Source organism: Dendrobates tinctorius, unplaced genomic scaffold, assembly GCF_039654945.1.
Source record: "Dendrobates tinctorius isolate UK_male_01 unplaced genomic scaffold, ASM3965494v1 ptg000093l, whole genome shotgun sequence".
In the NCBI taxonomy this organism is placed as follows: Eukaryota; Metazoa; Chordata; class Amphibia; order Anura; family Dendrobatidae; genus Dendrobates; species Dendrobates tinctorius.
Window position 1 is genome coordinate 25,709,631 of NW_027361761.1, and position 26,070 is coordinate 25,735,700.

Below are 26,070 nucleotides of genomic sequence, written 5' to 3' on the forward strand. Positions count from 1 at the left end.
AGCCACCTCCCCAGTGCACCCATCCATCTCCCCAGTGCACCCTTCTCTCCAGCGCACCCTTCTCTCCAGTGCAGCCATCTCCCCAGTGCCACCATGTCCCCAAGTGCCGCCATCTCCCCAGTGCCGCCATCTCCCTAGTGCAGCCATCTCCCTACTGCAGCCACCTCCCTAGTGCACCCATCTCCCCAGTGCACCCTTCTCTCCAGCGCACCCTTCTCTCCAGTGCAGCCATCTCCCCAGTGTCACCATCTCCCTAGTGCCGCCATCTCCCTAGTGCAGCCATCTCCCTAGTGCAGTCATCTCTTTAGTGCACCCATCTCTTCAGTGCATCCATCTCCCTAGTGCAGCCATCACCTCAGTGCACCCATCTCTCCAGTGCAGCCATCTGTCTAGTGCAGCCATCTCCTTAGTGCAGCCATCTCCCTAGTGCAGCCATCTCCCCAGTGCACCCATCCCCTCAGTGCACCCATCTCCTCAGTGCAGCCATCTCCCCAGTGTAGCCATCTCCCCAGTGCAGCCATCTCTTCAGTGCAGCCATCTCCCCAGTGCAGTCATCTCCACAGTGCCACCATCTCCTCAGTGCCGCCATCTCCCTAGTGCAGCCATCTCCCCAGTGCAGCCATCTCAATAGTGCAGCCATGTCCCCAGTGCAGCCATCTCCCCAGTGCAGCCATCGAATCATTGCCGCCATCTCCCTAGTGCAGCCGTCTCCCTAGTGCAGCCATCTCCCTAGTGCAACCATCTCCCTACTGCAGCCATCTCCACAGTGTCGCCATCTCCTCAGTGCAGCCATCTCCCCAGGGCAGCCATCTCCCCAGTTCAGTCATCTCCCCAGTTCAGTCATCTCCCCAGTTCAGTCATCTCCCCAGTGCAGCCATATCCCCAGTGCAGTCATCTCCCCAGTGCAGTCATCTCCCCAGTGCAGTCATCTCCCCAGTGCAGTCATCTCCCCAGTGCAGTCATCTCCCCATTGCAGTCATCTCCCCAGTGCAGTCATCTCCCTAGTGCAGCCATCTCTTCAGTGCAACCATCTCCCTACTGCAGCCATCTCCCGAGTGCCGCCATCTCCCCAGTACTGCCATCTCCCCAGTGCCACAACTTCCCCAGTGCCGCCATCTTCCTCGTGCAGCCATCTCCCCAGTGCAGCCATCTCCCCAGTGCACCCATGTCCCCAGTGCACCCATCTCCCTACTGCAGCCACCTCCTCAGTGCAACCATCTCCCCAGTGCACAATTCTCTCCAGTGCACCCTTCTCTCCAGTGCATCCATCTCTCCAGTGCCACCATGTCCCCAAGTGCCGCCATCTCCCCAGTGCCAACATCTCCGTAGTGCAGCCATCTCCCTAGTGCACCCATCTCTTTAGTGCACCCATCTCTTCAGTGCAGCCATCTCCCTAGTGCAGCCATCTCCCTAGTGCAGCCATCTCCCTAGTGCAGCCATCTCCTTAGTGCACCCATCCCCCAGTGCACCCATCTACCTAATGCAGCCATCTCCTCAGTGCACCCATCTCCCCAGTGCACCCATCTCCCCAGTGCACCCATCTCCCCAATGCACCCCTCTCCCTACTGCACCCATCTCCTCAGTACACCCATCTCCCCAGTGCACCCATCTCCCCAGTGCATCCATCTCCCCAGTGCACCCATATACCCAGTGCTCCCATCTCCCTACTGCAGCCACCTCCTCACCCATCTACCAGTGCACCCTTCTCCCCAGTGCACCTTTCTCTCCAGTGCAGCCATCTCGCAAGTGCCGCCATCTCCCCAGTGCCGCCAACTCCCCAATAGCTGACATCTCCCCAGTGCTGCCATCTCCCTAGTGCAGTCATCTCCCTAGTGCAGCCATCTTCCCAGTGCTGCCATCTCCTCAGTGCCGACATCTCCCTAGTGCAGCCATCTCCCCAGTGCAGTCATCTCCTCAGTGCCACCATCTCCTTAGTGCAGCCATCTCCCCAGTGCCGCCATCTCCCCATTGCCGCCATCTCCCCAGTGCTGCCATCTCCACTGTGCTGCCATCTCCCCAGACTGCCATCTCCCCAGTGCCCCCATCTCACTAGTGCAGCCATCTCTTTAGTGAACCCATCTCTTCAGTGCACCCAGCTCCCTAGTGCAGCCATCTCACTAGTGCAGCCATCGCCCTAGTGCAGCAATCTCCTCAGTGCACCCATTTCCCCAGTGCACCCATCTGCCTTCTGCAGCCATCTCCTCAGTGCACCCATCTCCCTACAGCAGCCATCTCCTCAGTGCACCCATCTGCCCAGTGCACCCATCTCCCCAGTGCACCCTTCTCCCCAGTGCAGCCATCTCGCTAGTGCCGCCATCTCCCCAAGTGCTGCCATCTCCCCTGTGCCACTATCTCACTAGTGTAGTCATCACCCTAATGCAGAAATCACTTCACTTCAGTGCACCCAGCTCCATAGTGCAGCCATCTTCCCAGTGCAGCCATCTCCTCAGTGCAGCCATTTCCCTAGTGCAGCCATCTCCCTAGTGCAGCCATCTCTTTAGTGCACCCATCTCCACAGTGCACCCATCTCCCCAGTGCACCTATCTCCATACTGCAGCCATCTCCTCAGTGCACCCATCTCCCCAGTGCACCCACGTCCCCAGTGCAGCCATCTCCCCTGTGCAGCCATCTCCCCTGTGCAGCCATCTCCTCAGTGCCGCCATCTCCCTAGTGCAGTCATCTCTTTAGTGAACCCATCTCTTCAGTGCAGCCATCTCCCTAGTGCAGCCATCTCCCTAGTGCAGCCATCACCTCAGTGCACCCATCTACCCAGTGCAGCCATCTCCCTACTGCAGCAGTCTCCTCAGTGCACCCATCTCCCCAGTGCACCCATCTCCCTACTGAAGCCATCTCCTCAGTGCACCCATCTCCCTACTGCAGCCATATCCTCAGTGCAGCCATCTCCCAAGTGCACCCATCTCCCCCATGCACCGATCTCCCTACTGCCGCCACCTCCTCAGTGCACCCATCTCCCCAGTGCACCCTTGTCTTCATTGCACCCTTCTCTCCAGTGCAGCCATCTCCCCAATGCCACCATCTCCCCAAGTGCCGCCATCTCCTCAGTGCCGCCATCTCCTCAATGCCGCCATCTCCCTAGTGCAGCCATCTCTTTATTGCACCCATCTCTTCAGTGCAGCCATCTCCCTAGTGCAGCCATCACCTCAGTGCACCCATCTCCCCAGTGCACCCATCTCCCGAGTGCAGCCATCTCCCTAGCGCAGCCATCTCCCTAGTGCAGCCATCTTCCTAGTGCAACCATCTCCCCAGTGCAGCTATCTCCCCAGTGTAGCCATCTCCTCAGTGCACCCATTTCCCCAGTGCACCCATCTCCCCATTGCACCAATCTCCCCAGTGCACCCATCCACTCAGTGCAACCATCTCCCCAGTGCAGCCAAGTCCCCAGTGCAGCCATCTCCCCAGTGCAGCCATCTCCTCAGTGCAGCCATCTCCTCAGTGCAGCCATCTCCCCAGTGCCACCATCTCCTCAGTGCCACCATCTCTTCAGTTCAGTCATTTCCCCAGTTCAGTCATCTCCCCAGTTCAGTCATCTCCCCAGTGCAGCCATATCCCCAGTGCAGCTATCTCCCCAGTGTAGCCATCTCCTCAATGCACCCATTTCCCCAGTGCACCCATCTCCCCAGTGCACCAATCTCCCCAGTGCACCAATCTCCCCAGTGCACCCATCCACTCAGTGCAACCATCTCCCCAGTGCAGCCATCTCCCCAGTGCAGCAATCTCCCCAGTGCAGCCATCTCCTCAGTGCAGCCATCTCCCCAGTGCCACCATCTACTCAGTGCCACCATCTCTTCAGTTCAGTCATTTCCCCAGTTCAGTCATCTCCCCAGTTCAGTCATCTCCCCAGTTCAGTCATCTCCCCAGTTCAGTCATCTCCCCAGTGCAGTCATCTCCCCAGTGCAGTCATCTCCCCAGTGCAGTCATCTCCCCAGTGCAGTCATCTCCCTAGTGCAGCCATCTCTTCAGTGCAGCCATCTCCCCAGTGCCGCCATCTCCCCAGTGCCGCCATCTCTCTAGTGCAGCCATCTCTTTAGTGCACCCATCTCTTCAGTGCAGCCATCTCCCTAGTGCAGCCATCTCCCTAGTGCAGCCATCTCCTCAGTGCAGCCATCTCCCTAGTGCAGCCATCTCCTCAGTGCAGCCATCTCCCTAGTGCAGCCATCTCCCCAGTGCAGCCATCTCCCCAGTGCAGTCATCTCCTCAGTGTCACCATCTCCTTAGTGCAGCCATCTCCCCAGTGCCGCCATCTCCCCAGTGCTGCCATGTCCACTGTGTTGCCATCTCCGCAGTGCCGTCATCTCCCCAGTGCAGTCATCTCCTCAGTGCCAACATCTCCTTAGTGCTGCCATCTCCCCAGTGCTGCCATCTCCACTGTGCTGCCATCTCCCCAGTGCTGCCATCTCCCCAGTACTGCCATCTCCCCTGACTGCCATCTCCCCAGTGCCCCCATCCCCATAGTGCAGCCATCTCTTTAGTGAACCCATCTCTTCAGTGCACCCAGCTCCCTAGTGCAGCCATCTCACTAGTGCAGCCATCGCCCTAGTGCAGCAATCTCCTCAGTGCACCCATTTCCCCAGGGCACCCATCTCCTCAGAGCACCCATCTCCCTACTGCAGCCATCTCCTCAGTGCTTTCATCTCCCCAGTGTACCCATCTCCCCAGTGCACCCATCTCCTCAGTGCACCCTTCTCCCCAGTGCAGCCATCTCGCTAGTGCCGTCATCTCCCCAAGTGCTGCCATCTCCCCTGTGCCACCATCTCACTAGTGTAGTCATCTCCCTAGTGCAGAAATCTGTTTAGTGCACCCATCTCTTCAGTGCACCCATCTCTTCAGTGCACCCAGCTCCCTAGTTCAGCCATCTTCCCAGCGCAGCTATCTCCTCAGTGCAGCTATTTCCCTAGTGCAGCCATCTCCCTAGTGCAGCCATCTCTTTAATGCACTCATCTCCTCAGTGCACCCATCTCCCCAGTGCACCCACGTCCCCAGTGCAGCCATTTCCCCTGTGCAGCCATCTCCTCAGTGCCGCCATCTCCCTAGTGCAGTCATCTCTTTAGTGAACCCATCTCTTCAGTGCAGCCATCTCCTCAGTGCAACCATCTCCCTACTGCAACAATCTCCATAGTGCCGATATCTCCCCAGAGACACCATCTCCCCAGTGCCGCCATCTCCCCAGTGCCGCCATCTCCCTAGTGCAGTCATCTCTTTAGTGCACCCATCTCCTCAGTGCCGCCATCTCCTCAGTGCCGCCATCTCCCTAGTGCAGCCATCTCCCTAGTGCAGCCATCTCCCCAGTGCAGCCATCTCCCCAGTGCAGCCATTTCCCCAGTGCAGCCATTTCCTTAGTGCAGCCATCTCCCTAGTTCAGCCATATCCCTAGTTCAGCCATCTCCCTAGTTCAGCCATCTCCCTAGAGCAGCCATCTGCCAAGTGCAGCCATCTCCTCAGTGCACCCATCTCCCTACTGCAGCCATCTCCCCAGTGCCGCCATCTCCCCAGTGCCGCCATCCCCCCAGTGCCGCCATCTCCCCAGTGCCGCCAATTCCCCAGTGCTGCCATCTCCCCAATGACGCCATCTCCCCAGTGCCACCATTTCCCTAGTGCAGTCATCTCTTTGGTGAACCCATCTCTTCAGTGCAGCCATCTCCCTAGTGCAGCCATCACCTCAGTGCACCCATCTCCCTACTGCAGTCATCTACCCAGTGCACCCATCTCCCCAGTGCAACCATCTCCCCAGTGCACCCATCTCCCTACTGCAGCCACCTCCTCAGTGCACCCATCTCTCCAGTGCACCCTTCTCTCCAGTGCACCCTTCTCTCCAGTGCAGCCATCTCCCCAGTGCCACCATCTCCCCAAGTGCCGCCATCTCCCCAGTGCCACCATCTCACCAGTGCCACCATCTCCCTAGTGCAGCCATCTCCCTAGTGCAGTCATCTCTTTAGTGCACCCATCTCTTCAGTGCAGCCATCTCCGTAGTGCAGCCATCACCTCAGTGCAGCCATCACCTCAGTGCAGCCATCTCTCCAGTGCACCCATCTCCCAAGTGCAGCCATCTGTCTAGTGCAGCCATCTCCATAGTGCAGCCATCTCCCTAGTGCAGCCATCTCCCCAGTGCAGCTATCTCCCCAGTGTAGCCATCTCCTCAGTGCACCCATTTGCCCAGTGCACCCATCTCCCCAGTGCACCCATCTCCCCAGTGCACCCATCCCCTCAGTGCACCCATCTCTCCAGTGCACCCATCTCTCCAGTGCAGCCATCTCCCCAGTACAGCCATATCCCCAGTGCAGCCATCTCCTCAGTGCAGCCATCTCCCCAGTGCAGCCATCTCCTCAGTGCCACCATCTCCTCAGTGCCGCCATCTCCCTAGTGCAGCCAACTTCCCAGTGCACCCATCTCCCTACTGCAGCCATCTCCCCAGTGCACCCATCTCCCTACTGCAGCCATCTCCCCAGTGCACCCATCTCCCCAGTGCACCCATCACCCTACTGCAGCCACCTCCCCAGTGCACCCATCTCCCAGTGCACCCTTCTCTCCAGCGCACCCTTCTCTCCAGTGCAGCCATCTCCCCAGTGCCACCATGTCCCCAAGTGCCGCCATCTCCCCAGTGCCGCCATCACCCTAGTGCAGCCATCTCCCTACTGCAGCCACCTCCCTAGTGCACCCATCTCCCCAGTGCACCCTTCTCTCCAGCGCACCCTTCTCTCCACTGCAGCCATCTCCCCAGTGCCACCATGTCCCCAAGTGCCGCCATCTCCCCAGTGCCGCCATCTCCCCAGTGCCGCCATCTCCCTAGTGCAGCCATCTCCCTAGTGCAGCCATCTCTTTAGTGCACCCATCTCTTCAGTGCATCCATCTCCCTAGTGCAGCCATCACCTCAGTGCACCCATCTCTCCAGTGCAGCCATCTATCTAGTGCAGCCATCTCCCTAGTGCAGCCATCTCCCTAGTGCAGCCATCTCCCCAGTGCAGCCATCTCCTCAGTGCACCCATCTCCCCAGTGCACCCATCTCCCCAGTGCACCCATCCCCTCAGTGCACCCATTTCCTCAGTGCAGCCATCTCCCCAGTGCAGCCATCTCCCCAGTGCAGCCATCTCTTCAGTGCAGCCATCTCCCCAGTGCAGCCATCTCCTCAGTGCCACCATCTCCTCAGTGCCGCCAGCTCCCTAGTGCAGCCATCTCCCCAGTGCAGCCATCTCAATAGTGCAGCCATCTCCCCAGTGCAGACATCTCCCCAGTGCAGCCATCGAATCATTGCCGCCATCTCCCTAGTGCAGCCGTCTCCCTAGTGCAGCCTTCTCCCTAGTGCAACCATCTCCGTACTGCAGCCATCTCCACAGTGTCGCCATCTCCTCAGTGCAGCCATCTCCCCAGGGCAGCCATCTCCCCAGTTCAGTCATCTCCCCAGTTCAGTCATCTCCCCAGTTCAGTCATCTCCCCAGTTCAGTCATCTCCCCAGTTCAGTCATCTCCCCAGTTCAGTCATCTCCCCAGTGCAGTTATCTCCCCAGTGCAGTCATCTCCCCAGTGCAGTCATCTCCCCAGTGCAGTCATCTCCCCAGTGCAGTCATCTCCCTAGTGCAGCCATCTCTTCAGTGCAACCATCTCCCCAGTGCCGCCATCTCCCCAGTGCTGCCATCTCCCCAGTGCCGCAACTTCCCCAGTGCCGCCATCTTCCTAGTGCAGCTATCTCTTTAGTGCACCCATCTCCCCAGTGCACCCATGTCCCCAGTGCACCCATCTCCCTACTGCAGCCACCTCCTCAGTGCAACCATCTCCCCAGTGCACCCTTCTCTCCAGTGCACCCTTCTCTCCAGTGCAGCCATCTCTCCAGTGCCACCATGTCCCCAAGTGCCGCCATCTCCCCAGTGCCAACATCTCCGTAGTGCAGCCATCTCCCTAGTGCACCCATCTCTTTAGTGCACCCATCTCTTCAGTGCAGCCATCTCCCTAGTGCAGCCATCTCCCTATTGCAGCCATCTCCCTATTGCAGCCATCTCCCTAGTGCAGCCATCTCCCTATTGCAGCCATCTCCTCAGTGCACCCATCCCCCAGTGCACCCATCTCCCTAATGCAGCCATCTCCTCAGTGCACCCATCTCCCCAGTGCACCCATCTCCCCAGTGCACCCATCTCCCCAATGCACCCATCTCCCTACTGCACCCATCTCCTCAGTACACCCATCTCCCCAGTGCACCCATCTCCCCAGTGCATCCATCTCCCCAGTGCACCCATATCCCCAGTGCTCCCATCTCCCTACTGCAGCCACCTCCTCACCCATCTCGCAGTGCACCCTTCTCCCCAGTGCACCTTTCTCCCAGTGCAGCCATCTCGCAAGTGCCGCCATCTCCCCAGTGCCGCCAACTCCCCAATTGCTGACATCTCCCCAGTGCCGCCATCTCCCTAGTGCAGTCATCTCCCTAGTGCAGCCATCTTCCCAGTGCTGCCATCTCCTCAGTGCCGACATCTCCCTAGTGCAGCCATCTCCCCAGTGCAGTCATCTCCTCAGTGCCACCTTCTCCTTAGTGCAGCCATCTCCCCAGTGCCGCCATCTCCCCAGTGCCGCCATCTCCCCAGTGCTGCCATCTCCACTGTGCTGCCATCTCCACTGTGCTGCCATCTCCCCAGTGCCCCCATCTCACTAGTGCAGCCATCTCTTTAGTGAACCCATCTCTTCAGTGCACCCAGCTCCCTAGTGCAGCCATCTCACTAGTGCAGCCATCGCCCTAGTGCAGCAATCTCCTCAGTGCACCCATTTCCCCAGTGCACCCATCTGCCTTCTGCAGCCATCTCCTCAGTGCACCCATCTCCCTACTGCAGCCAACTCCTCAGTGCACCCATCTGCCAAGTGCACCCATCTCCCCAGTGCACCCTTCTCCCCAGTGCAGCCATCTCGCTAGTGCCGCCATTTCCCCAAGTGCTGCCATCTCCGCTGTGCCACTATCTCACTAGTGTAGTCATCACCCTAGTGCAGAAATCTGTTTAGTGCACCCATCTCTTCAGTGCACCCATCACTTCAGTGCACCCAGCTCCCTAGTGCAGCCATCTTCCCAGCGCAGCATCTCCTCAGTGCAGCCATTTCCCTAGTGCAGCCATCTCCCTAGTGCAGACATCTCTTTAGTGCACCCATCTCCACAGTGCACCCATCTCCCCAGTGCACCTATCTCCCTACTGCAGCCATCTCCTCAGTGCACCCATCTCCCCAGTGCACCCACCTCCCCAGTGCAGCCATCTCCCCTATGCAGCCATCTCCCCTGTGCAGCCATCTCCTCAGTGCCGCCATCTCCCTAGTGCAGTCATCTCTTTAGTGAACCCATCTCTTCAGTGCAGCCATCTCCCTAGTGCAGCCATCTCCCTAGTGCAGCCATCACCTCAGTGCACCCATCTACCCAGTGCACCCATCTCCCTACTGCAGCAGTCTCCTCAGTGCACCCATCTCCCCAGTGCACCCATCTCCCTACTGAAGCCATCTCCTCAGTGCACCCATCTCCCTACTGCAGCCATCTCCTCAGTGCAGCCATCTCCCAAGTGCACCCATGACCCCCATGCACCCATCTCCCTACTGCCGCCACCTCCTCAGTGCATCCATCTCCCCAGTTCACCCTTGTCTTCAGTGCACCCTTCTCTCCAGTGCAGCCATCTCCCCAATGCCACCATCTCCCCAAGTGCTGCCATCTCCTCAGGGCCGCCATCTCCTCAAGGCCGCCATCTCCCTAGTGCAGCCATCTCTTTATTGCACCCATCTCTTCAGTGCAGCCATCTCCCTAGTGCAGCCATCACCTCAGTGCACCCATCTCCCCAGTGCACCCATCTCCGGTGTGCAGGAATCTCCCTAGCGCAGCCATCTCCCTAGTGCAGCCATCTTCCTAGTGCAGCCATCTCCCCAGTGCAGCTATCTCCCCAGTGTAGCCATCTCCTCAGTGCACCCATTTCCCCAGTGCACCCATCTCCCCAGTGCACCCATCTCCCCAGTGCACCCATCCCCTCAGTGCAACCATCTCCCCAGTGCAGCCATCTCCCCAGTGCAGCCATCTCCCCAGTGCAGCCATCTCCCCAGTGCAGCCATCTCCCCAGTGCCACCATCTCCTCAGTGCCACCATCTCTTCAGTTCAGTCATTTCCCCAGTTCAGTCATCTCCCCAGTTCAGTCATCTCCCCAGTGCAGCCATATCCCCAGTGCAGTCATCTCCCCAGTGCAGTCATCTCCCCAGTGCAGTCATCTCCCCAGTGCAGTCATCTCCCCAGTGCAGTCATCTCCCTAGTGCAGCCATCTCTTTAGGGCAACCATCTCCCTACTGCAGCCATCTCCCCAGTGCCGCCATCTCCCCAGTGCTGCCATCTCCCCAGTGCCACCATCTCCCTAGTGCAGCCATCTCTTTAGTGCACCCATCTCTTCAGTGCAGCCATCTCCCTAGTGCAGCCATCTCCCTAGTGGAGCCATCTCCCTAGTGCAGCCATCTCCTCAGTGCAGCCATCTCCCTAGTGCAGCCATCTCCCTAGTGCAGCCATCTCCCCAGTGCAGTCATCTCCTCAGTGTCACCATCTCCTTAGTGCAGCCATCTCCCCAGTGCCGCCATCTCCCCAGTGCTGCCATGTCCACTGTGTTGCCATCTCCGCAGTGCCGCCATCTCCCCAGTGCAGTCATCTCCTCAGTGCCAACATCTCCTTAGTGCTGCCATCTCCCCAGTGCCGCCATCTCCCCAGTGCTGCCATCTCCACTGTGCTGCCATCTCCACTGTGCTGCCATCTCCCCAGTGCTGACATCTCCCCAGTACTGCCATCTCCCCTGACTGCCATCTCCCCAGTGCCCCCATCCCCCTAGTGCAGCCATCTCTTTAGTGAACCCATCTCTTCAGTGCACCCAGCTCCCTAGTGCAGCCATCTCACTAGTGCAGCCATCACCCTAGTGCAGCAATCTCCTCAGTGCACCCATTTCCCCAGTGCACCCATCTGCCTACTGCAGCCATCTCCTCAGTGCACCCATCTCCCTACTGCAGCCATCTCCTCAGTGCACCCATCTCCCCAGTGTACCCATCTCCCCAGTGCACCCATCTCCTCAGTGCACCCTTCTCCCCAGTGCAGCCATCTCGCTAGTGCCGTCATCTCCCCAAGTGCTGCCATCTCCCCTGTGCCACCATCTCACTAGTGTAGTCATCTCCCTAGTGCAGAAATCTGTTTAGTGCAGCCATCTCTTTAGTGAACCCATCTCTTCAGTGCACCCAGCTCCCTAGTGCAGCCATCTCACTAGTGCAGCCATCGCCCTAGTGCAGCAATCTCCTCAGTGCACCCATTTCCCCAGTGCACCCATCTGCCTTCTGCAGCCATCTCCTCAGTGCACCCATCTCCCTACTGCAGCCAACTCCTCAGTGCACCCATCTGCCAAGTGCACCCATCTCCCCAGTGCACCCTTCTCCCCAGTGCAGCCATCTCGCTAGTGCCGCCATTTCCCCAAGTGCTGCCATCTCCGCTGTGCCACTATCTCACTAGTGTAGTCATCACCCTAGTGCAGAAATCTGTTTAGTGCACCCATCTCTTCAGTGCACCCATCACTTCAGTGCACCCAGCTCCCTAGTGCAGCCATCTTCCCAGCGCAGCATCTCCTCAGTGCAGCCATTTCCCTAGTGCAGCCATCTCCCTAGTGCAGACATCTCTTTAGTGCACCCATCTCCACAGTGCACCCATCTCCCCAGTGCACCTATCTCCCTACTGCAGCCATCTCCTCAGTGCACCCATCTCCCCAGTGCACCCACCTCCCCAGTGCAGCCATCTCCCCTATGCAGCCATCTCCCCTGTGCAGCCATCTCCTCAGTGCCGCCATCTCCCTAGTGCAGTCATCTCTTTAGTGAACCCATCTCTTCAGTGCAGCCATCTCCCTAGTGCAGCCATCTCCCTAGTGCAGCCATCACCTCAGTGCACCCATCTCCCCAGTGCACCCATCTCCCTACTGCAGCAGTCTCCTCAGTGCACCCATCTCCCCAGTGCACCCATCTCCCTACTGAAGCCATCTCCTCAGTGCACCCATCTCCCTACTGCAGCCATCTCCTCAGTGCAGCCATCTCCCAAGTGCACCCATCACCCCCATGCACCCATCTCCCTACTGCCGCCACCTCCTCAGTGCATCCATCTCCCCAGTTCACCCTTGTCTTCAGTGCACCCTTCTCTCCAGTGCAGCCATCTCCCCAATGCCACCATCTCCCCAAGTGCTGCCATCTCCTCAGGGCCGCCATCTCCTCAAGGCCGCCATCTCCCTAGTGCAGCCATCTCTTTATTGCACCCATCTCTTCAGTGCAGCCATCTCCCTAGTGCAGCCATCACCTCAGTGCACCCATCTCCCCAGTGCACCCATCTCCGGTGTGCAGGAATCTCCCTAGCGCAGCCATCTCCCTAGTGCAGCCATCTTCCTAGTGCAGCCATCTCCCCAGTGCAGCTATCTCCCCAGTGTAGCCATCTCCTCAGTGCACCCATGTCCCCAGTGCACCCATCTCCCAGTGCACCCATCTCCCCAGTGCACCCATCCCCTCAGTGCAACCATCTCCCCAGTGCAGCCATCTCCCCAGTGCAGCCATCTCCCCAGTGCAGCCATCTCCCCAGTGCAGCCATCTCCCCAGTGCCACCATCTCCTCAGTGCCACCATCTCTTCAGTTCAGTCATTTCCCCAGTTCAGTCATCTCACCAGTTCAGTCATCTCCCCAGTGCAGCCATATCCCCAGTGCAGTCATCTCCCCAGTGCAGTCATCTCCCCAGTGCAGTCATCTCCCCAGTGCAGTCATCTCCCCAGTGCACTCATCTCCCTAGTGCAGCCATCTCTTTAGGGCAACCATCTCCCTACTGCAGCCATCTCCCCAGTGCCGCCATCTCCCCAGTGCTGCCATCTCCCCAGTGCCACCATCTCCCTAGTGCAGCCATCTCTTTAGTGCACCCATCTCTTCAGTGCAGCCATCTCCCTAGTGCAGCCATCTCCCTAGTGGAGCCATCTCCCTAGTGCAGCCATCTCCTCAGTGCAGCCATCTCCCTAGTGCAGCCATCTCCCTAGTGCAGCCATCTCCCCAGTGCAGTCATCTCCTCAGTGTCACCATCTCCTTAGTGCAGCCATCTCCCCAGTGCCGCCATCTCCCCAGTGCTGCCATGTCCACTGTGTTGCCATCTCCGCAGTGCCGCCATCTCCCCAGTGCAGTCATCTCCTCAGTGCCAACATCTCCTTAGTGCTGCCATCTCCCCAGTGCCGCCATCTCCCCAGTGCTGCCATCTCCACTGTGCTGCCATCTCCACTGTGCTGCCATCTCCCCAGTGCTGACATCTCCCCAGTACTGCCATCTCCCCTGACTGCCATCTCCCCAGTGCCCCCATCCCCCTAGTGCAGCCATCTCTTTAGTGAACCCATCTCTTCAGTGCACCCAGCTCCCTAGTGCAGCCATCTCACTAGTGCAGCCATCACCCTAGTGCAGCAATCTCCTCAGTGCACCCATTTCCCCAGTGCACCCATCTGCCTACTGCAGCCATCTCCTCAGTGCACCCATCTCCCTACTGCAGCCATCTCCTCAGTGCACCCATCTCCCCAGTGTACCCATCTCCCCAGTGCACCCATCTCCTCAGTGCACCCTTCTCCCCAGTGCAGCCATCTCGCTAGTGCCGTCATCTCCCCAAGTGCTGCCATCTCCCCTGTGCCACCATCTCACTAGTGTAGTCATCTCCCTAGTGCAGAAATCTGTTTAGTGCACCCATCTCTTCAGTGCACCCATCTCTTCAGTGCACCCAGCTCCCTAGTTCAGCCATCTTCCCAGCGCAGCTATCTCCTCAGTGCAGCTATTTCCCTAGTGCAGCCATCTCCCTAGTGCAGCCATCTCTTTAATGCACCCATCTCCTCAGTGCACCCATCTCCCCAGTGCACCCACGTCCCCAGTGCAGCCATTTCCTCTGTGCAGCCATCTCCTCAGTGCCGCCATCTCCCTAGTGCAGTCATCTCTTTAGTGAACCCATCTCTTCAGTGCAGCCATCTCCCTAGTGCAGCCATCTCCCTAGTGCAGCCATCACCTCAGTGCACCCATCTCCGCAGTGCACCCACGTCCCCAGTGCAGCCATTTCCCCTGTGCAGCCATCTCCTCAGTGCCGCCATCTCCCTAGTGCAGTCATCTCTTTAGTGAACCCATCTCTTCAGTGCAGCCATCTCCCTAGTGCAGCCATCTCCCTAGTGCAGCCATCACCTCAGTGCACCCATCTCCCCAGTGCACCCATCTCCCTACTGCAGCCATCTCCTCAGTGAACCCATCTCCCCAGTGCACTCATCTCCCTACTGAAGCCATCTCCTCAGTGCACTCATCTCCCTACTGCAGCCATCTCCTCAGTGCAGCCATCTCCCAAGTGCACCCATCTCCCCAGTGCACCCATCTCCCTACTGCCGCCACCTCCTCAGTGCACCCATCTCCCCAGTGCACCCTTGTCTTCAGTGCACCCTTCTCGCCAGTGCAGCCATCTCCCCAGTGCCATCATCTCCTCAATGCCGCCATCTCCCTAGTGCAGCCATCTCTTTAGTGCACCCATCTCTTCAGTGCAGCCATCTCCCTAGTGCAGCCATCTCCCTAGTGCAGCCATTACCTCAGTGCACCCATCTCCCCAGGGCACCCATCTCCCGAGTGCAGCCATCTCCCTAGCGCAGCCATCTCCCTAGTGCAGCCTTCTTCCTAGTGCAGCCATCACCCCAATGCAGCTATCTCCCCAGTGTATCCATCTCCTCAGTGCACCCATTTCCCCAGTGCACCCAACTCCCCAGTGCACCCATCTCCCCAGTGCACCCATCCCCTCAGTGCAGCCATCTCCCCAGTGCAGCCATCTCCCCAGTGCAGCCATCTCCTCAGTGCAGCCATCTCCTCAGTGCAGCCATCTCCCCAGTGCCGCCATCTCCTCAGTGCCACCATCTCCTCAGTGCCGCCATCTCTCTAGTGCAGCCATGTCCCCAGTGCAGCCATATCCCCAGTGCAGCCATGTCCTCAGTGCCGTCATCTCCCCAGTGCAGCCATCTCCCTAGTGCAGCCATCTCCTCAGTGCAACCATCTCCCTACTGCAGCCATGTCCACAGAGCCGCCATCTCCCCAGTGCAGCCATCTCCCCAGTGCCGCCATCTCCCCAGTGCAGTCATCTCCCCAGTGCAGCCATCTCCCCAGTGCAGCCATATCCCCAGTGCAGTCATCTCCCCAGTGCAGTCATCTCCCCAGTGCAGTCATCTCCCTAGTGCAGCCATCTCCCTAGTGCAGCCATCTCTTTATTGCACACCATCTCTTTAGTGCACCCATTTCTTCAGTGCACCCAGCTCCCTAGTGCAGCCATCTCCCCAGTGCCGCCATCTCACCAGTGCAGCCATATCCCCAGTGCAGCCATCTCCCCAGTTTAGCCATCTCCTCAGTGCATCCATTTCCCTAGTGCAGCCACCTCCCTAGTGCAGCCATCTCTTTAGTGCACCCATCTCTTTAGTGCAACCATCTCTTTAGTGCACCCATCTCCCCAGTGCACCCATGTCCCCAGTGCACCCATCTCCCTACTGCAGCCACCTCCTCAGTGCAACTATCTCCCCAGTGCACCCTTCTCTCCAGTGCACCCTTCTCTCCAGTGCAGCCATCTCCCCAGTGCCACCATGTCCCCAAGTGCCGCCATCTCCCCAGTGCCACCATCTCTGTAGTGCAGCCATCTCCCTAGTGCACCCATCTCTTTAGTGCTCCCATCTCTTCAGTGCAGCCATTTCCCTAGTGCAGCCATCTCCCTAGTGCAGCCATCTCCCTATGGCAGCCATCTCTCAATTGCAGCCATCTCCCTAGTGCAGCCATCTCCTTAGTGCAGCCATCCCCTAGTGCACCCGTCTCCCTAATGCAGCCATCTCCTCAGTGCACCCATCTCCCCAGTGCACCCATCTCCCCAGTGCACCCATCTCCCCAATGCACCCATCTCCCTACTGCACCCATCTCCCTACTGCACCCATCTCCCCAGTGCACCCATCTCCCCAGTGCACCCATCTCCCCAGTGCACCCATCTCCCCAGTGCACCCATCTCCCCAGTGCACCCATATCCCCAGTGCTCCCATCTCCCTACTGTAGCCACCTCCTCAGTGCACCCATCTCCCTGTGCACCCTTCTCCCCAGTGCACCCTTCTCCCCAGTGCAGCCATCTCGCAAGTGCCGCCATCTCCCCAGTGCCGCCAACTCCCCAATTGCTGCCATCTCCCCAGTGCCGCCATCTCCCTATTGCAGCCATCTCCCTAGTGCAGCCATCTCTTTAGTGCACCCATCTCTAAGTGCATCCATCTCTTTAGTGCACCCATCTCCCCAGTGCACCCATGTCCCCAGTGCACCCATCTCCCTAGTGCAGCCACCTCCTCAGTGCAACCATCTCCCCAGTGCACCCTTCTCTCCAGTGCACCCTTTTCTCCAGTGCAGCCATCTCCCCAGTGCCACCATGTCCCCAAGTGCCGCCATCTCCCCAGTGCCACCATCTCTGTAGTGCAGCCATCTCCCTAGTGCACCCATCTCTTTAGTGCACCCATCTCTTTAGTGCAGCCATTTCCCTAGTGCAACCATCTCCCTAGTGCAGCCATCTCCCTATGGCAGCCATCTCCCTATTGCAGCCATCTCCCTAGTGCAGCCATATCCCTACTGCAGCCATCTCCTTAGTGCACCCATCTCCCCAGTGCACCCATCTCCCAGTGCACCCATCTCCCCAATGCACCCATCTCCCTACTGCACCCATCTCCTCAGTGCACCCATCTCCCAAGTGCACCCATCTCCCCAGTGCACCCATATCCCCAGTGCACCCATATCCCCAGTGCTCCCATCTCCCTACTGCAGCCAACTCCTCAGTGCACCCATCTCCCAGTGCACCCTTCTCCCCAGTGCACCCTTCTCCCCAGTGCAGCCATCTCACATGTGCCGCCATCTCCCCAGTGCCGCCAACTCCCCAATTGCCACCATCTCCCTAGTGCAGTCATCTCCCTAGTGCAGCCATCTCCCCAGTGCTGCCATCTCCTCAGTGCCGACATCTCCCTAGTGCAGCCATCTCCCCAGTGCAGTCATCTCCTCAGTGCCACCATCTCCTTAGTGCAGCCATCTCCCCAGTGCCGCCATCTCCCCAGTGCTGCCATCTCCACTGTGCTGCCATCTCCGCAGCGCTGCCATCTCCCTAGACTGCCATCTCCCCAGTGCCCCCATCTCCCTAGTGCAGCCATCTCTTTAGTGAACCCATCTCTTCAGTGCACCCAGCTCCCTAGTGCAGCCATCTCACTAGTGCAGCCATCGCCCTAATGCAGCAATTTCCTCAGTGCACCCATTTCCCCAGTGCACCCATCTGCCTTCTGCAGCCATCTCCTCAGTGCACCCATCTCCCCACTGCAGCCATCTCCTCAGTGCACCCATCTCCCCAGTGCACCCATCTCCCCAGTGCACCCATCTCCCCAGTGCACCCTTCTCCCCAGTGCAGCCATATCGCTAGTGCCGCATTCTCCCCAAGTGCTGCCATCTCCCCTGTGCCACTATCTCACTAGTGTAGTCATCACCCTAGTGCAGAAATCTGTTTAGTGCACCCATCTCTTCAGTGCACCCATCTCTTCAGTGCACCCAGCTCCCTAGTGCAGCCATCTTCCCAGCGCAGCCATCTCCTCAGTGCAGCCATTTCCCTAGTGCACCCATCTCCCTAGTGCAGCCATCTCTTTAGTGCACCCATCTCCTCAGTGCACCCATCTCCCCTGTGCACCTATCTCCCTACTGCAGCCATCTCCTCAGTGCACCCATCTCCCCAGTGCACCCACGTCCCCAGTGCAGCCATCTCCCCTGTGCAGCCATCTCCTCAGTGCCGCCATCTCCCTAGTGCATTCATCTCTTTAGTGAACCCATCTCTTCAGTGCAGCCATCTCCCTAGTGCAGCCATCTCCCTAGTGCAGCCATCTCCCTAGTGCAGCCATCACCTCAGTGCACCCATCTCCCCAGTGCACCCATCTCCCTACTGCAGCCATCTCCTCAGTGCACCCATCTCCCCAGTGCACCCATCTCCCTACTGAAGCCATCTCCTCAGTGCACCCATCTCCCTAATGCAGCCATCTCCTCAGTGCAGCCATCTCCCAAGTGCACCCATCTCCCCCGTGCACCCATCTCCCTACTGCCGCCACCTCCTCAGTGCACCCATCTCCCCAGTGCACCCTTGTCTTCAGTGCACCCTTCTCTCCAGTGCAGCCATCTCCTCAATGCCACCATCTCCCCAAGTGCCGCCATCTCCTCAGTGCCACCATCTCCTCAATGCCGCCATCTCGCTAGTGCAGCCATCTCTTTATTGCACCCATCTCTTCAGTGCAGCCATCTCCCTAGCGCAGCCATTTCCCTAGTGCAGCCATCTTCCTAGTGCAGCCATCTCCCCAGTGCAGCTATCTCCCCAGTGTAGCCATCTCCTCAGTGCACCCATTTCCCCAGTGCACCCATCTCCCCAGTGCACCCATCTCCCCAGTGCAACCATCTCCCCAGTGCAGCCATCTCCCCAGTGCAGCCATCTCCCCAGTGCAGCCATCTCCCCAGTGCCACCATCTCCTCAGTGCCACCATCTCCTCAGTGCCGCCATCTCCCTAGTGCAGCCATGTCCCCAGTGCAGCCATATCCCCAGTGCAGCCATTTAATCATTGCCGCCATCTCCCTAGTGCAGCGGTCTCCCTAGTGCAGCCATCTCCCTAGTGCAGCCATATCCTCAGTGCAACCATCTCCCTACTGCAGTCATCTCCACAGTGCCGCCACCTCCTCAGTGCAGCCATCTCCCCAGTGCAGCCATCTTCCCAGTGCAGCCATCTCCCCAGTTCAGTCATCTCCCCAGTGCAGCCATCTCCCCAGTGCAGCCATCTCCCCAGTGCAGTCATCTCCCTAGTGCAGTCATCTCCCCAGTGCAGTCATCTCCCCAGTGCAGCCATCTCTTCAGTGCAACCATCTCCCTACTGCAGCCATCTCCACAGTGCCGCCATCTCCCCAGTGCTGCCATCTCCCCAGTGCCACAACCTCCCCAGTGCCGCCATCTCTCTAGTGCAGCCATCTCTTTAGTGCACCCATCTCTTTAGTGCACCCATCTCTTCAGTGAAAGCCATCTCCCTAGTGCAGCCATCTCCCTATTGCAGCCATCTCCCTAGTGCAGCCATCTCCATAGTGCAGCCATCTCCATAGTGCAGCCATCTCCTCAGTGCACCCATCCCCCAGTGCACCCATCTCCCTAATGCAGCCATCTCCTCAGTGCACCCATCTCCCGAGTGCACCCATCTCCCCAGTGCACCCATCTCCCTAGTGCAGCCATATCCATAGTGCAGCCATCTCCATAGTGCAGCCATTTCCTCAGTGCACCCATCCCCCATGGCACCCATCTCCCTAATGCAGCCATCTCCTCAGTGCACCCATCTCCCGAGTGCACCCATCTCCTCAGTGCACCCATCCCCCAGTGGACCCATCTCCCTAATGCAGCCATCTCCTCAGTGCACCCATCTCCATACTGCACCCATCTCCTCAGTGCACCCATCTCCCCAGTGCACCCATCTCCCCAGTGCACCCATCTCCCCAGTGCTCCCATCTCCCTACTGCAGCCACCTCCTCAGTGCACCCATCTCCCAGTGCACCCTTCTCCCCATTGCAGCCATCTCGCAAGTGCCGCCATCTCCCCAGTGCCGCCATCTCCCCAATTGCTGCCATCTCCACAGTGCCGCCATCTCCCTAGTGCAGTCATCTCCCTAGTGCAGCCATCTCCCTGCTGCAGCCATCTCCCCAGTGCAGCCATCTCCTCAGTGCCGCCATCTCCCTAGTGCAGCCATCTCCCTAGTGCAGCCATCTCTTTATTGCACCCATCTCTTCAGTGCACCCATCTCTTCAGTGCAGCCATCTCCCTAGTGCACCCATCTCCCCAGTGCACCCATATCCCCAGTGCTCCCATCTTCCTATTGCAGTCACCTCCTCAATGCACCCATCTCCCAGTGCACCATTCTCCCCAGTGCACCCTTCTCCCCAGTGCAGCCATCTCGCAAGTGCCGCCATCTCCCCAGTGCCGCCAACTCCCCAATTGCTGCCATCTCCCCAGTGCCGCCATCTCCCTAGTGCAGCCATCTCCCCAGTGCAGTCATCTCCTCAGTGCTGACATCTCCCTAGTGCAGCCATCTCCCCAGTGCAGTCATCTCCTCAGTGCCACCATCTCCTTAGTGCGCCATCTCCCCAGTGCCTCCATCTCCCCAGTGCTGCCATCTCCACTGTGCTGCCATCTCCCCAGCACTGCCATCTCCCCAGACTGCCATCTCCCCAGACTGCCATCTCCCCAGTGCCCCCATCTCCCTAGTGCAGCCATCTCTTTAGTGAACCCATCTCTTCAGTGCACCCAGCTCCCTAGTGCAGCCATCTCACTAGTGCAGCCATCGTCCTAGTGCAGCAATATCCTCAGTGCACCCATTTCCCCAGTGCACCCACCTGCCTTCTGCAGCCATCTCACTAGTGCAGCCATCGCCCTAGTGCAGCAATATCCTCAGTGCACCCATTTCCCCAGTGCACCCACCTGCCTTCTGCAGCCATCTCCTCAGTGCACCCATCTCCCTACTGCAGCCATTTCCTCAGTGCACCCATCTCCCCAGTGCACCCATCTCCCCAGTGCACCCTTCTCCCCAGTGCACCCATCTCGCTAGTGCCGCCATCTCCCCAAGTGCACCCATCTCCCCAGTGCACCCATCTCCCTACTGCAGCCATCTCCTCAGTGCACCCATCTCCCCAGTGCACCCATCTCCCTACTGAAGCCATCTCCTCAGTGCACACATCTCCCTACTGCAGCCATCTCCTCAGTGCAGCCATCTCCCCCGTGCACCCATCTCCCTACTGCCGCCACCTCCTCAGTGCACCCATCTCCCCAGTGCACCCTTGTCTTCAGTGCACCCTTCTCTCCAGTGCAGCCATCTCCCCAATGCCACCATCTCCCCAAGTGCCGCCATCTCCTCAGTGCCGCCATCCCCTCAATGCCGCCATCTCCCTAGTGCAGCCATCTCTTTATTGCACCCATCTCTTCAGTGCAGCCATCTCCCTAGTGCAGCCAGCACCTCAGTGCACCCATCTCCCCAGTGCACCCATCTCCCGAGTGCAGCCATCTCCCTAGTGCAGCCATCTCCCTAGTGCAGCCATCTTCCTAGTGCAGCCATCTCCCCAGTGCAGCTATCTCCCCAGTGTAGCCATCTCCTCAGTGCACCCATTTCCCCAGTGCACCCATCTCCCCAGTGCTACCATCCCCTCAGTGCAACCATCTCCCCAGTGCAGCCATCTCCCCAGTGCAGCCATCTCCCCAGTGCAGCCATCTCCTCAGTGCAGCCATCTCCCCAGTGCCACCATCTCCTCAGTGCCACCATCTCCTCAGTGCTGCCATCTCCCTAGTGCAGCCATGTCCCCAGTGCAGCAATATCCCCAGTGCAGCCATCTAATCATTGCCGCCATCTCCCTAGTGCAGCGGTCTCCCTAGTGCAGCCATCTCCCTAGTGCAGCCATCTCCTCAGTGCAACCATATCCCTACTGCAGCCATCTCCACAGTGCCGCCACCTCCTCAGTGCAGCCATCTCCTCAGTGCAGCCATCCCCCCTGTGCAGCCATCTCCCCAGTGCAGTCATCTCCCCAGTGCAGTCATCCCCCCAGTGCAGCCATCTCCCCAGTGCAGCCATATCCCCAGTGCAGCCATATCCCCAGAGCAGCCATCTCCCTAGTGCAGTCATCTCCCCAGTGCAGTCATCTCCCTAGTGCAGCCATCTCTTCAGTGCAACCATCTCCCTATTGCAGCCATCTCCCCAGTGCCGCCATCTCCCCAGTGCTGCCATCTCCCCAGTGCCACAACCTCCCCAGTGCCGCCATCTCTTTAGTGCAGCCATCTCTTTAGTGCACCCATCTCTTTAGTGCACCCATCTGTTCAGTGCAGCCATCTCCCTAGTGCAGCCATCTCCCTATTGCATCCATCTCCCTAGTGCAGCCATCTCCCTAGTGCAGCCATCTCCATAGTGCAGCCATCTCCTCAGTGCACCCATCCCCCAGTGCACCCATCATCCTAATGCAGCCATCTCCTCAGTGCACCCATCTCCCCAGTGCACCCATCTCCCCAGTGCACCCATCTCCCTAGTGCAGCCATCTCCATAGTGCAGCCATCTCCATAGTGCAGCCATCTCCTCAGTGCACCCATCCCCCAGTGCACCCATCTCCCTAATGCAGCCATCTCCTCAGTGCACCCATCTCCCGAGTGCACCCATCTCCTCAGTGCACCCATCCACCAGTGCACCCATCTCCCTAATGCAGCCATCTCCTCAGTGCACCCATCTCCCTACTGCACACATCTCCTCAGTGCACCCATCTCCCCAGTGCACCCATCTCCCCAGTGCTCCCATCTCCCTACTGAAGCCACCTCCTCAGTGCACCCATCTCCCAGTGCACCCTTCTCCCCAGTGTGGCCATCTCGCAAGTGCCGCCATCTCCCCAGTGCCGCCATCTCCCCAATTGCTGCCATCTCCACAGTGCCGCCATCTCCCTAGTGCAGTCCTCTCCCTAGTGCAGCCATCTCCCTACTGCAGCCATCTACCCAGTGCAGCCACCTCCTCAGTCCCGCCATCTCCCTAGTGCAGCCATCTCCCTAGTGCAGCCATCTCTTTATTGCACCCATCTTTTTAGTGCACCCATCTCTTCAGTGCAGCCATCTCCCTAGTGCAGCCATCTTCCCAGTGCAGTCATCTCCCCAGTGCAACCATCTCCTCAGTGCATCCATTTTCCTAGTGCAGCCATCTCCCTAGTGCAGATATCTCTTTAGTGCACCCATCTCTTTAGTGCATCCATCTCTTTAGTGCACCCATCTCCCTAGTGCACCCATCTCCCCAGTGCACCCATCTCCCTACTGCAGCCACCTCCTCAGTGCACCCATCTCCCCAGTGCACCCTTCTCTCCAGTGCACCCATCTCCCCAATGCCACCATCTCCCCAAGTGCTGCCATCTCCCCAGTGCCACCATCTCCCTAGTGCAGCCATCTCCCTAGTGCAGCCATCTCTTTAGTGCACCCATCTCTTCAGTGCAGCCATCTCCCTAGTGCAGCCATTTCTCTAGTGCAGCCATCTCTTTAGTGAACCCATCTCTTCAGTGCACCCAGCTCCCTAGTGCAGCCATCTCACTAGTGCAGCCATCGCCCTATTGCAGCAATATCCTCAGGGCACCCATTTCCCCAGTGCACCCATCTGCCTTCTGCAGCCATCTCCTCAGTGCACCCATCTCCCTACTGCAGCCATTTCCTCAGTGCACCCATCTCCCCAGTGCACCCATCTCCCCAGTGCACCCATCTCCCCAGTGCACCCTTCTCCCCAGTGCACCCATCTCGCTAGTGCCGCCATCTCCCCAAGTGCACCCATCTCCCCAGTGCACCCATCTCCCTACTGCAGCCATCTCCTCAGTGCACCCATCTCCCCAGTGCACCCATCTCCCTACTGAAGCCATCTCCTCAGTGCACCCATCTCCCTACTGCAGCCATCTCCTCAGTGCAGCCATCTCCCCCGTGCACCCATCTCCCTACTGCCGCCACCTCCTCAGTGCACCCATCTCCCCAGTGCACCCTTGTCTTCAGTGCACCCTTCTCTCCAGTGCAGCCATCTCCCCAATGCCACCATCTCCCCAAGTGCCGCCATCTCCTCAGTGCCGCCATCTCCTCAATGCCGCCATCTCCCTAGTGCAGCCATCTCTTCATTGCACCCATCTCTTCAGTGCAGCCATCTCCCTAGTGCAGCCATCACCTCAGTGCACCCATCTCCCCAGTGCACCCATCTCCCGAGTGCAGCCATCTCCCTAGTGCAGCCATCTCCCTAGTGCAGCTATCTCCACAGTGTAGCCATCTCCTCAGTGCACCCATTTCCCCAGTGCACCCATCTCCCCAGTGCTACCATCCCCTCAGTGCAACCATCTCCCCAGTGCACCCATCTCCCCAGTGCAGCCATCTCCCCAGTGCAGCCATCTCCTCAGTGCAGCCATCTCCCCAGTGCCACCATCTCCTCAGTGCCACCATCTCCTCAGTGCTGCCATCTCCCTAGTGCAGCCATGTCCCCAGTGCAGCAATATCCCCAGTGCAGCCATCTAATCATTGCCGCCATCTCCCTAGTGCAGCGGTCTCCCTAGTGCAGCCATCTCCCTAGTGCAGCCATCTCCTCAGTGCAACCATATCCCTACTGCAGCCATCTCCACAGTGCCGCCACCTCCGCAGTGCAGCCATCTCCTCAGTGCAGCCATCCCCCCTGTGCAGCCATCTCCCCAGTGCAGTCATCTCCCCAGTGCAGTCATCTCCCCAGTGCAGCCATCTCCCCAGTGCAGCCATATCCCCAGTGCAGCCATATCCCCAGAGCAGCCATCTCCCTAGTGCAGTCATCTCCCCAGTGCAGTCATCTCCCTAGTGCAGCCATCTCTTCAGTGCAACCATCTCCCTATTGCAGCCATCTCCCCAGTGCCGCCATCTCCCCAGTGCTGCCATCTCCCCAGTGCCACAACCTCCCCAGTGCCGCCATCTCTTTAGTGCAGCCATCTCTTTAGTGCACCCATCTCTTTAGTGCACCCATCTGTTCAGTGCAGCCATCTCCCTAGTGCAGCCATCTCCCTATTGCAGCCATCTCCCTAGTGCAGCCATCTCCCTAGTGCAGCCATCTCCATAGTGCAGCCATCTCCTCAGTGCACCCATCCCCCAGTGCACCCATCTCCCTAATGCAGCCATCTCCTCAGTGCACCCATCTCCAGAGTGCACCCATCTCCCCAGTGCACCCATCTCCCTAGTGCAGCCATCTTCATAGTGCAGCCATCTCCATAGTGCAGCCATCTCCTCAGTGCACCCATCCCCCAGTGCACCCATCTCCCTAATGCAGCCATCTCCTCAGTGCACCCATCTCCCGAGTGCACCCATCTCCTCAGTGCACCCATCCACCAGTGCACCCATCTCCCTAATGCAGCCATCTCCTCAGTGCACCCATCTCCCTACTGCACACATCTCCTCAGTGCACCCATCTCCCCAGTGCACCCATCTCCCCAGTGCTCCCATCTCCCTACTGAAGCCACCTCCTCAGTGCACCCATCTCCCAGTGCACCCTTCTCCCCAGTGTGGCCATCTCGCAAGTGCCGCCATCTCCCCAGTGCCGCCATCTCCCCAAATGCTGCCATCTCCACAGTGCCGCCATCTCCCTAGTGCAGTCCTCTCCCTAGTGCAGCCATCTCCCTACTGCAGCCATCTACCCAGTGCAGCCATCTCCTCAGTGCCGCCATCTCCCTAGTGCAGCCATCTCCCTAGTGCAGCCATTTCTTTATTGCACCCATCTTTTTAGTGCACCCATCTCTTCAGTGCAGCCATCTCCCTAGTGCAGCCATCTTCCCAGTGCAGCCATCTCCCCAGTGCAACCATCTCCTCAGTGCATCCATTTTCCTAGTGCAGCCATCTCCCTAGTGCAGATATCTCTTTAGTGCACCCATCTCTTTAGTGCATCCATCTCTTTAGTGCACCCATCTCCCTAGTGCACCCATCTCCCCAGTGCACCCATCTCCCTACTGCAGCCACCTCCTCAGTGCACCCATCTCCCCAGTGCACCCTTCTCTCCAGTGCACCCATCTCCCCAATACCACCATCTCCCCAAGTGCTGCCATCTCCCCAGTGCCACCATGTCCCTAGTGCAGCCATCTCCCTAGTGCAGCCATCTCGTTAGTGCACCCATCTCTTCAGTGCAGCCATCTCCCTAGTGCAGCCATTTCTCTAGTGCAGCCATCTCCCTAGTGCAGCCATCACCTCAGTGCACCCATCTCCCCAGTACACCCATCTCCCTAGTGCAGCCATGTCCCCAGTGCAGCCATCTCCCCAGTGCAGCCATCTAATCATTGCCGCCATCTCCCTAGTGCAGCCGTCTCCCTAGTGCAGCCATCTCCCTAGTGCAGCCATCTCCACAGTGTCGCCATCTCCTCAGTGCAGCCATCTCCTCAGTGCAGCCATCTAATCATTGCTGCCATCTCCCTAGTGCAGCCGTCTCCCTAGTGCAGCCATCTCCACACTGTCGCCATCTCC